Source organism: Drosophila miranda (genome assembly GCF_003369915.1).
Source record: "Drosophila miranda strain MSH22 chromosome Y unlocalized genomic scaffold, D.miranda_PacBio2.1 Contig_Y1_pilon, whole genome shotgun sequence".
In the NCBI taxonomy this organism is placed as follows: domain Eukaryota; kingdom Metazoa; phylum Arthropoda; class Insecta; order Diptera; family Drosophilidae; genus Drosophila; species Drosophila miranda.
Window position 1 is genome coordinate 1,146,178 of NW_022881603.1, and position 11,390 is coordinate 1,157,567.

The window sequence follows — 11,390 nt, forward strand, 5'->3', positions numbered from 1 at the left end:
TTTGATCTTAAAGACGGCTACGGAGCTCTGGTTGGGCTCCATCAAACATTCGTGCTTGGCGATCGCCCGTTTGTTAATGTGGACATATCACACAAGGCCTATCCGAAGGCCATGTCGATCATTGACTATATAGAGCATTATCAGCGGCAGAAAATTGACAAAAGCACAAATCTTGACTACAGGCGTTCTGATATTGAGTCATTCCTAAATGACATTTATATAAGTCTTCAGAGTCAACGGGCTTTCCAAGGCTCCGGCTAGCACTCAGACATTTGAGCTGGATGGAAAAGAAACGACCGTTGCAAAGTACTTCAAGTCTCGGGAGTATGATTTAAAGTTTCCGAACCTTCTCTGCTTGCATGTTTGGCCGCCGTTAAAACACATTTATTTGCCTATCGAACTATGTCGCATGGACGATGGGCAGACAATGAAGGTGAGTTAAAAATCTCCCAAGCGGGGAGCTTCCCTTCACTCCAAATCATTCTGCGTTTCTTGGATACTGCTGCTCGGGTGGGGGCCATGCTTAAGTTTGCTGGCACGTCAACCAACGAGAGGAAGGCCAAGATCGTCCGCTTGCTGGAATATTTCAAGCACAATTTAGACCCTAGCATCAGCCACTTTGGCATACGGCTGGGCAATGACTTCATCGTCGTGAATACACGCACGCTCAATGCGCCTCAGATTGAGTACAAAAACAACAATTTGGCTTCGGTGAGGAACGGTTCGTGGCGCATGGATCGCATGCAATTCTTTGAACCCAAGCCAAAGCCACATAAATGGGCCATACTCTACGGTAAGATTAACTACCAGTATGTGGACGAGCTTCAGAAGATGGTAAGTTCATTGCAGCATTTCAAACAGATCCGATCCTAATCCGACTAATTTTCGTCGCAGGTTCTTCAGCAGAGTCGCACCCTCAATCTGTGCCTGGATACCAAAGCCGAGATACGGAATTACAAGGACGATCGCCTGGACGGCTGGCAGCGCGTTTCGTACCTGCAGCAGCTCTTTTGGTCCCGGTGGAAGGAGGAGTACATAACGTCACTGCAGCAGCGCTCAAAGTGGCGCACTGCGAAGCCTAGTTTAGCAGTCGCAGATTTGGTTCTTGTCAAGGATGAGAATCTTCCTCCCATGAAGTGGCCACTGCACTATGGTCCAGAATTCGTTTTTTTTGGCATAAAGTCTAAATTTGTATGTGAATGGATTACGTTTTTTCTTGCAAATTCTCAAAGTAAATTCATCATACATATTAAAAATGAAAAAAAAAAAAAAAATTATTTAGCTTCCCTGATGATTTTGGCGAGCTTTTGAAAGTGAACAATCGATCAGCTGATTGTGGGAAAAAAATTGGCGCCAAATTACTTGTTTACATTTTTACGTGGCGATCGAGTAAATTTGCTCAAATAAATTCGGCTAAAAATGGAAAATGAAGATAAAGGTATGTAGTATCTAATGTATTTAGTTATTTTATGTGTAGTCCCAAGATTTAAGTGTTGTGCAATGTCCAATTTATGTGTATTTTTGTAGAAAATTTAACTGCGTCCCCTGTGTTTCGTAGAATATAACAAATGAACTGAGTTCTGCTGAGAAAAACTAACTATGTGAGCTTGTACCTACAAATGTTGTAGTTGACTGGAAAGTAACAACTTTGGCCCGTTTTGGCCCCTTTTCTTTAAATTTGTTAATATTCAGGAAAGTTCGAGTTTTTGCATAGCGATCTCATCGATATTTGGCGCAACAACAATCGACAAAATAGATCTGTCTCACATTGGATTTACAGTAAAATCAATAACAACCATTTGGAAAATGAAAAAAAAAAAAAGAGAAATAGATAAAAAAATCAGTAATTTTGAATCCTTCATTAAAAGAAACCTTTGGAAGTGCAAAAAAATGATGGAACGGTTTATGACCACCCATGCTAAAAGGATGGCTTCTAAAATAACAATTATTGTTGATGAAAATTGTAAGACACCAAAGAAAATGGGACGTCCAACATTACATTATACAAATTCAGGGTCAAGATTAAAAAGGAAACTGGCGTCTGATCTTGCAAATGATAATAATAATAACACGAATCTTCTTATGCATGCTGCGGCAGTTTCTGCTAAGAAAGAACGCAAGACCGACGTGGCTTTTGTCCTAACAAAAACAATTAGAACACCTGAATACCCGACTGAATCGAAAAAGCATCTTCAATTGCAAAAGCCCATTCCACTTTCACCAGATGAAGCTTTAGCTTACCTCCTGGAAAATTCACTCAACAAACAGCAGTATACAAACACTAGGCTTTTAAATAACAGGCATAACTGCGACATTTATCCTAGCTATAATAAAGTAATGGAAGCTAAATTACAGTGCCGACCAGAGTGCATAGAAGTAATGGAAACTACTGCTCGAGTGCCATTACAAAATCTTTTGGATCATACAGCACATCGAATAATTAAATCGCAGTCCGATGTTTTCAAGCAGTTCCCGGATGCATCTGAAATCAAATTAATCTGCAGCTACGGATTTGATGGCTCAACGGGTCATAGTATATACCAGCAGAAGTTTTTAACTGAAATACCTGGCAGTCAGCTTTCCGATCATTCTTTATTTGTAACTTCTGTTCTACCCATACAAATTACAGACATCGGAACATCTGGACAAATAGAACACCGCAGTCTATTAGATTTTGCAGACCGCTAAAAATTGATCTAGTAAAAGAAACTACTGCGCACATAATTATAGAAAAAAAAAGATTTAGATTTTCAAATTAACACTCTTAAACCCTTTGTTTATACATTAGTTGAGAATGTTGACATAGTAGTTACCTATGAAATGCATATGACACTTATAGATGGAAAAGTGCTGAACGTATTAACTGGAACTAAATCTACTCAATGTTGTCCAATATGTGGGGTCACCCCGACAAAAGTATTGGAAATTACAGATTTTAGTTCAGAAACCTTTACCCCAAAGCTTGGAGCAAACATATCCGTGGTACCCAATGTCCCCTACGATTCATAAAGTATTAGTCCACGGTTTTCAAATAAACAATTCGACGTTGGTTCCACTTGGATGTTTAGGAGAAAATGCTTCAGAGGCACGGAATAAAATGTACAAAAAAGACAGATTATCACATGCAAGAAAAAATAGTCGGGTAAATACTATGACTGACATTTTTTATAGAGCGATAGATGCCTCGGATCCATTACTATCGAGTGTCTGTTTAAAGGAGAGGGAAAGGAAAAACAAGAAAAAGCATCTTTCCACAGAAGTATTAAGCCTTCTGGAGTTGCCGTCTACCGAAAGCAAAGATTCATGTGAATACGAAAATGACTCGCAATCTGATTCTGATTCTGATTATAATATATACGACATAGAACTAGAAGAAGAAGATGAGGTCATCTAAGAAAAAAATTAGTGTGTAATAAATTTCCATAGTTTATATATAAATATAAATAATTTGAAATAAGATATTATATATAATGATTTAACAACAAAATGTAATAAATTTGAAGTATGTAATTTAAACTTCCGACTTTATGCAAAAAAAAAAACAAGAACAAGTACAAGCAGCTTAAATATTTTAAATTATTGCCAGTGGTGCGGCCCAAAGGAAATGCATTTTGGTGTTGTCGTTTCCAGTGCCCCCACTGCAAAGATCATTTGCTACCGCATATGCGCATGCAGCGGAATTCTTTCGTCTCCTTATGTCGCAATCTCTCGGACTCGGCTTAACAGCGTCCCCGAGCAGCTCTAACGCTCTCGGGCTATCATACGCTCTCGCTCGCGTCTAAGCTTGCTGCATAGGGCCCGGCAATTCGGCCCGTCAGCCCTTGCATGGGCAGTCTTGAGCTAATCGTCGCAGCTATTAGACTAACATCCTCGCATCAATCGTTCGCCCCAATCATCCCCATATGTACATACGCGATAAGTTGGTTTACATATGCAAATAAATTGTGAATTATAAACAGCCTCTCGACTTTCATTAACTTCAAATTGCAACAGTTGTTAAAAACGCTTAATAGCTTAACATTTGGTGACCCCGACGTGATTGTGCAGTAAATAATCCATCAGTGCAATCACAAACTAATATAGCATTCAAAGATCTTAACTAATTGCCATCTCAACCAGTGTCATCGACCACATAAGTTATCCATACATAGATACACCGGCCTCCCCTGCATATTCGGTAGTGCACGGAGCTTTTGGCTTGCGCTTCTCTTTTCGGTCATCTTCCCGCAAGAAACGTTTCTTACACCGGGCGCCTTTGTATATACAGTTCGTACATAGCTGTTCGCTTGCTGGGCTCGGTTCTTGTCGTCTATTGCTTGTGTTACTCTTTGCGATCATCTTCCCGCTAGAGACGTTGGTCTTTCTGCTAACGCTGCCGCTACCATGGAAATTAATGCTGCTAACGAAATTCCAATGACCAGTGAGCAAAACAGGGTGTCTTTTTTGAAGCTTAAGTCAACGGAATTATGCGAGAAAATGAAAAGGTTAGCTACCTCTTGGCAGAATGAGTCGTCAGACTGTGACTACTACATGCTCGTGGTAAAGCAAGAGCAAGTCGAGAAGTTGATCAGCAAATTTGAGATGTTTCACGGCGAGCTTGAGGAATTGGATCGAAGCGAAATTCACAGTGGTTTGTGTGACATTTTTGAGTCACTTGCAAGCTCGCTGAAGGCGGCGACTATGAGGGAAATGGCTAAGAGTAGCGGCCGCATGCCGTTTCATTCTACCTTGGCTGGAGGAAATACTACGGTTGAGTTTGCCGGCTCGCAATTTCTACCTCACCGTAGACAAGTACCATCCCTGCCTCCTATACTATTGCCGACGTTTAGCGGCGGGTATGCGAACTGGACGGACTTTTATTCAATGTTTGCCACCATCATCGACAGCCATCCGGACTTAACAAACATAGAAAAGCTCCAGCATTTGCGTTCCTGTCTGCGGGATTCGGCATTGGAGACTGTTCGGTCGCTGGAAATCTCAGATGGCAAGTATGCTGTGGCATTAGATTTGTTGGAAAACAGATTCAATAATCGGCGATTGGTCTTTCAGGCACACATCAATGAGATCTTGGCGCTCCAGGCTGTGGAACCTGGGTCAGTGGTTATGCTTCGGGAGCTTTCAGACAAGTTCAATTCACATATGCGCGCGCTCCAGGGTTTGGGCACCACTGAGCAGATCGCAGGATGCATCGTCGTGCAGGAAATTCTCCGAAAACTGGATCCAGCGAGCCAAGAGAAGTGGGAGGAACGATTCAACGACCCCGCATTCGCAAACTTAGTTCCGTCGTGGGAATCTATGGCCTCGTTCTTGGAGCAGCGATGCAGATCATTGGAGACGATGGACTTTTCTATGGCAAGCTATGCGTTGAGCAATCAGGTGGGCAGAAGTAGAAAGCATTATAATTCCAGGTCCACATTGGTTACAACGAACCAAACCGTAGCACGCTGCGCGCCGTGCAACGATGGTGCTCACGAGGTCCAGCACTGCCAGAAGTTTAAAGCGCTGTCCCCCACAAATCGCCATAAAGAAGCCAAGCGGCTTTCGTTGTGTATAAATTGTCTCAGAACAGGGCATCGATTACTTCAGTGCACCTCGAGCAACTGTCGTACCTGCGGGGGTAGACACCATACCCTCCTTCATTTTGGTAGCCCTGAAGATACCGCAGTCCAAGGGAAATCAGAGCCGTATACTCCATCTCAGTCTGCACTGTCTGAGTCTACGCCGTCTGAGCATACCACTGCGCCCTCTACTTCAGCGGCTACCTCGTCTGCCCTTATTGCCCAAGATCTCAGGAATGGTGTTGTTTTACTTGCCACGGCCACGGTCTTAGTCAAAAATCGTTCCGGAGTTTTAGTTCCCTGCCGAGCGTTGCTGGATTCCGGCTCCCAGTTGCATCTAATAACTTCTCGATTCGCGAATCAGCTTCAGCTTCGAAAAATGAAATCATCGACTGCAGTCTCGGGAATAGGCGACTCTAGCTTCGTCACGGATGGATTTTCGGTCAACGTTAGCCTGCACTCTCGCTCATTGGATTACTCAACTCTCATCACTGCCATTGTAGCCTCTAGCATAACCGATCGACAGCCAAGCTTTGGAATTGACACTCAATACTGGAACATTCCATCTAACATACCACTAGCTGATCCGGAGTTTTATAAGCCGAAGCGCGTCGATCTGCTAATTGGCGCAAGTCTGTTTTTCGAGCTCACGTGTGTTGGTCAGGTCAAGCTACTGCCAAGATTGCCTTCAATTCAGAAAACGCGCTTGGGATGGGTCGTGTCTGGAAGCTGTTCGCGTTTAAAAGGTTCCTCGTTGATGGTCTCTCGCGCTCGGGCCGTAGCTGCTGAGGATAATAGTCCAGAGGATCGGCTTGAGGTGCTTCTTCGGAGGTTTTGGGAGGTAGAAAATTGCATCGAACCAATAATAAAGTCTACCAAAGAAGAGCTAGATTGTGAAGCACACTTTGTGCAGCATTTCCGTCGACTACATAAAGGCGATTATTGTGTTCGGCTGCCAGCAAAATATAATTTGGATCTCCTTGGAGAATCTTACAATCAAGCGCTTCGTAGATTCCTGACCCTTGAGAGAAAGTTAGATCGTCGCCCTGATGTTAAATCTCAGTATGCAGCATTTATAAAGGAGAACCTTGATTTAGGCCATATGTCTCAGGTTCCTACCCAGTCAATCAGCAACTGCCGATATTTTTTGCCTCACCATTGCGTCATAAAGGAAGATAGTTCTACGACCAAGCTTCTACGCTTCAACCTCATCTGGATATTCCCTGAACGACGTTTTAATGGCTGGTCCCGTAATCCAACCCAAACTGTTTCATATTCTTGCTCGATTTCGGTCATACGCCGTTGCGATTACGGGAGATATCTGTAAGATGTATCGTTGTGTAAGAGTCTCGACCGAGGATAGCAACTTGCAGTGTATTCTGTGGAGAAACTCCAGGGAAGAAGACTTGCGCGTGTTTCAATTGGACACCGTTACTTATGGGACGAAGCCTCCCTCCTATCTATCTGTACGAGCGATGCATCAGTTGGCAATAGACGAGCAGATGGCGTTTCCAGTTGGAGCTGAAATCCTTCGCCGTGACTTCTACGTGGATGACTTGATATCTGGAGCCAGCTCGCAGAAGGAGGCTATCCGGATTCGGGAGCAAACTACTGGAATTTTGTCTAGAGGTCAGTTCAGATTGAGGAAATGGTGTTCGAACGTCCCTGCTGTGCTGGATGGAGTTCCGGAAGAGGACAAGGAAACATTTTTGAAGTTCGACGATGGCAGCCATGTGACTAAAACTTTAGGACTTGCGTGGGATCCGGTTTCTGATCTACTATTATTTTCGTTCTCGGCCCTTCAATCTTCTTTGAATTCCTGCAGGCGCTCTGTTTTGTCATCCATAGCGCGATTCTACGATCCTCTCGGACTAGCTGGTCCCGTAATTACTAAATCCAAAATCTTTCTCCAGCGTTTGTGCCAAGAGAAGTTGTCCTTGGATGAAAGCCTTCCAGTCGCACTGAACACCGAGTGGCAGGAAATATGCACCAGTTTTGGTCAGATTCGTCGACTTGAATTTCCTCGGCTTGTGCTCCTTCCAGACTCTACGCTGGAAATTCACGGATTTTGCGATGCCAGCATCGAGGCTTATGGTGCATGCAATTATGTCGTGTCCAAGGGTCAGCATTTCAGCAGTCACTTACTTTGTGCCAAATCTCGTGTGGCTCCTTTGAAGACACTTACAGTACCAAAGTTGGAGCTTTGTGGAGCGGAGTTGCTGGCTAGGCTCATATCTGAGATAGCTGGAATGAATGTATTCAAGGGAAGGTGTTACTGTTGGTGTGATTCTGCCGTTGCGCTCTCTTGGATTCGGGACGAGCCGTCAAGATTTAATATTTTTGTTGCAAATAGAGTGTCAACGATTCAGGAAATGACGAAAAAATGGAATGGCGCTATGTTCCCACAGCTTTAAACCCAGCCGACATTCTGTCTCGATGGGCTCATCCGACTGAGCTGAATGAGTCACCTCTTTGGGCTCATGGTCCTCCATTTCTTTGCGGCTCCTCAGATGACTGGCCACCCACTGTGCTACCTGATAAGCCAGCCCTTGAACTTCGTCGGAAGGCTCTTCTGGTCAAATCGCCCTACATGGACATTACTGCTGATTCCAAGTATGCGAATTCATTTGCTTCTTCGCAACGCGTTTTCGGATACATTCACAAGTTTTGCAACCGAACTGTGTTGGCGGCTCCCTGTCATAACACCGCTAGACGCGCCGGTCGCTCCTTCTTCAAAAGGTCTGATCCCGGAAACGCCTTTGATCTTAAAGACGGCTACGGAGCTCTGGTTGGGCTCCATCAAACATTCGTGCTTGGCGATCGCCCGTTTGTTAATGTGGACATATCACACAAGGCCTATCCGAAGGCCATGTCGATCATTGACTATATAGAGCATTATCAGCGGCAGAAAATTGACAAAAGCACAAATCTTGACTACAGGCGTTCTAATATTGAGTCATTCCTAAATGACATTTATATAAGTCTTCAGAGTCAACGGGCTTTCCAAGGCTCCGGCTAGCACTCAGACATTTGAGCTGGATGGAAAAGAAACGACCGTTGCAAAGTACTTCAAGTCTCGGGAGTATGATTTAAAGTTTCCGAACCTTCTCTGCTTGCATGTTTGGCCGCCGTTAAAACACATTTATTTGCCTATCGAACTATGTCGCATGGACGATGGGCAGACAATGAAGGTGAGTTAAAAATCTCCCAAGCGGGGAGCTTCCCTTCACTCCAAATCATTCTGCGTTTCTTGGATACTGCTGCTCGGGTGGGGGCCATGCTTAAGTTTGCTGGCACGTCAACCAACGAGAGGAAGGCCAAGATCGTCCGCTTGCTGGAATATTTCAAGCACAATTTAGACCCTAGCATCAGCCACTTTGGCATACGGCTGGGCAATGACTTCATCGTCGTGAATACACGCACGCTCAATGCGCCTCAGATTGAGTACAAAAACAACAATTTGGCTTCGGTGAGGAACGGTTCGTGGCGCATGGATCGCATGCAATTCTTTGAACCCAAGCCAAAGCCACATAAATGGGCCATACTCTACGGTAAGATTAACTACCAGTATGTGGACGAGCTTCAGAAGATGGTAAGTTCATTGCAGCATTTCAAACAGATCCGATCCTAATCCGACTAATTTTCGTCGCAGGTTCTTCAGCAGAGTCGCACCCTCAATCTGTGCCTGGATACCAAAGCCGAGATACGGAATTACAAGGACGATCGCCTGGACGGCTGGCAGCGCGTTTCGTACCTGCAGCAGCTCTTTTGGTCCCGGTGGAAGGAGGAGTACATAACGTCACTGCAGCAGCGCTCAAAGTGGCGCACTGCGAAGCCTAGTTTAGCAGTCGCAGATTTGGTTCTTGTCAAGGATGAGAATCTTCCTCCCATGAAGTGGCCACTGCACTATGGTCCAGAATTCGTTTTTTTTGTCATAAAGTCTAAATTTGTATGTGAATGGATTACGTTTTTTCTTGCAAATTCTCAAAGTAAATTCATCGTACATATTAAAAATGAAAAAAAAAATAAAATTATTTAGCTTCCCTGATGATTTTGGCGAGCTTTTGAAAGTGAACAATCGATCAGCTGATTGTGGGAAAAAAATTGGCGCCAAATTACTTGTTTACATTTTTACGTGGCGATCGAGTAAATTTGCTCAAATAAATTCGGCTAAAAATGGAAAATGAAGATAAAGGTATGTAGTATCTAATGTATTTAGTTATTTTATGTGTAGTCCCAAGATTTAAGTGTTGTGCAATGTCCAATTTATGTGTATTTTTGTAGAAAATTTAACTGCGTCCCCTGTGTTTCGTAGAATATAACAAATGAACTGAGTTCTGCTGAGAAAAACTAACTATGTGAGCTTGTACCTACAAATGTTGTAGTTGACTGGAAAGTAACAACTTTGGCCCGTTTTGGCCCCTTTTCTTTAAATTTGTTAATATTCAGGAAAGTTCGAGTTTTTGCATAGCGATCTCATCGATATTTGGCGCAACAACAATCGACAAAATAGATCTGTCTCACATTGGATTTACAGTAAAATCAATAACAACCATTTGGAAAATGAAAAAAAAAAAGAGAAATAGATAAAAAAATCAGTAATTTTGAATCCTTCATTAAAAGAAACCTTCGGAAGTGCAACAAAATGATGGAACGGTTTATGACCACCCATGCTAAGTGGATGGCTTCTAAAATAACAATTATTGTTGATGAAAATTGTAAGACACCAAAGAAAATGGGACGTCCAACATTACATTATACAAATTCAGGGACAAGATTAAAAAGGAAACTGGCGTCTGATCTTGCAAATGATAATAATAATAACACGAATCTTCTTATGCATGCTGCGGCAGTTTCTGCTAAGAAAGAACGCAAGACCGACGTGGCTTTTGTCCTAACAAAAACAATTAGAACACCTAAATACCCGACTGAATCGAAAAAGCATCTTCAATTGCAAAAGCCCATTCCACTTTCACCAGATGAAGCTTTAGCTTACCTCCTGGAAAATTCACTCAACAAACAGCAGTATACAAACACTAGGCTTTTAAATAACAGGCATAACTGCGACATTTATCCTAGCTATAATAAAGTAATGGAAGCTAAATTACAGTGCCGACCAGAGTGCATAGAAGTAATGGAAACTACTGCTCGAGTGCCATTACAAAATCTTTTGGATCATACAGCACATCGAATAATTAAATCGCAGTCCGATGTTTTCAAGCAGTTCCCGGATGCATCTGAAATCAAATTAATCTGCAGCTACGGATTTGATGGCTCAACGGGTCATAGTATATACCAGCAGAAGTTTTTAACTGAAATACCTGGCAGTCAGCTTTCCGATCATTCTTTATTTGTAACTTCTGTTCTACCCATACAAATTACAGACATCGGAACATCTGGACAAATAGAACACCGCAGTCTATTAGATTTTGCAGACCGCTAAAAATTGATCTAGTAAAAGAAACTACTGCGCACATAATTATAGAAAAAAAAAAAGGTTTAGATTTTCAAATTAGCACTCTTAATCCCTTTGTTTATACATTAGTTGAGAATGTTGACATAGTAGTTACCTATGAAATGCATATGACACTTATAGATGGAAAAGTGCTGAACGTATTAACTGGAACTAAATCTACTCAATGTTGTCCAATATGTGGGGTCACCCCGACAAAAGTATTGGAAATTACAGATTTTAGTTCAGAAACCTTTACCCCAAAGCATATCCGTGGTACCCAATGTCCCCTACGATTCATAAAGTATTAGTCCACGGTTTTCAAATAAACAATTCGACGTTGGTTCCACTTGGATGTTTAGGAGAAAATGCTTCAGAGG

General features: G+C 42.7%; 2 long non-coding RNA genes across 4 annotated transcripts; both read left to right on the forward strand.

Annotated features, from left to right (window-relative positions):
* The first annotated feature begins 1,299 nt into the window (after window positions 1-1,299).
* Window positions 1,300-1,753, forward strand: LOC108158821. 2 transcript variants are annotated; one of them, XR_001775280.2, is made up of 3 exons: window positions 1,300-1,438; window positions 1,528-1,601; window positions 1,693-1,747. It is a non-coding gene; the product is annotated as an uncharacterized LOC108158821 (long non-coding RNA). The 2 variants fall into 2 exon arrangements; XR_001775281.2 differs by lacking the exon at window positions 1,528-1,601 and having other exon boundaries at window positions 1,693-1,753.
* A 7,862-nt stretch (window positions 1,754-9,615) lies between these two features.
* On the forward strand, window positions 9,616-10,068 carry LOC117190979. 2 transcript variants are annotated; one of them, XR_004473907.1, is made up of 3 exons: window positions 9,616-9,753; window positions 9,843-9,916; window positions 10,008-10,062. It is a non-coding gene; the product is annotated as an uncharacterized LOC117190979 (long non-coding RNA). The 2 variants fall into 2 exon arrangements; XR_004473906.1 differs by lacking the exon at window positions 9,843-9,916 and having other exon boundaries at window positions 10,008-10,068.
* Window positions 10,069-11,390: the final 1,322 nt, after the last annotated feature.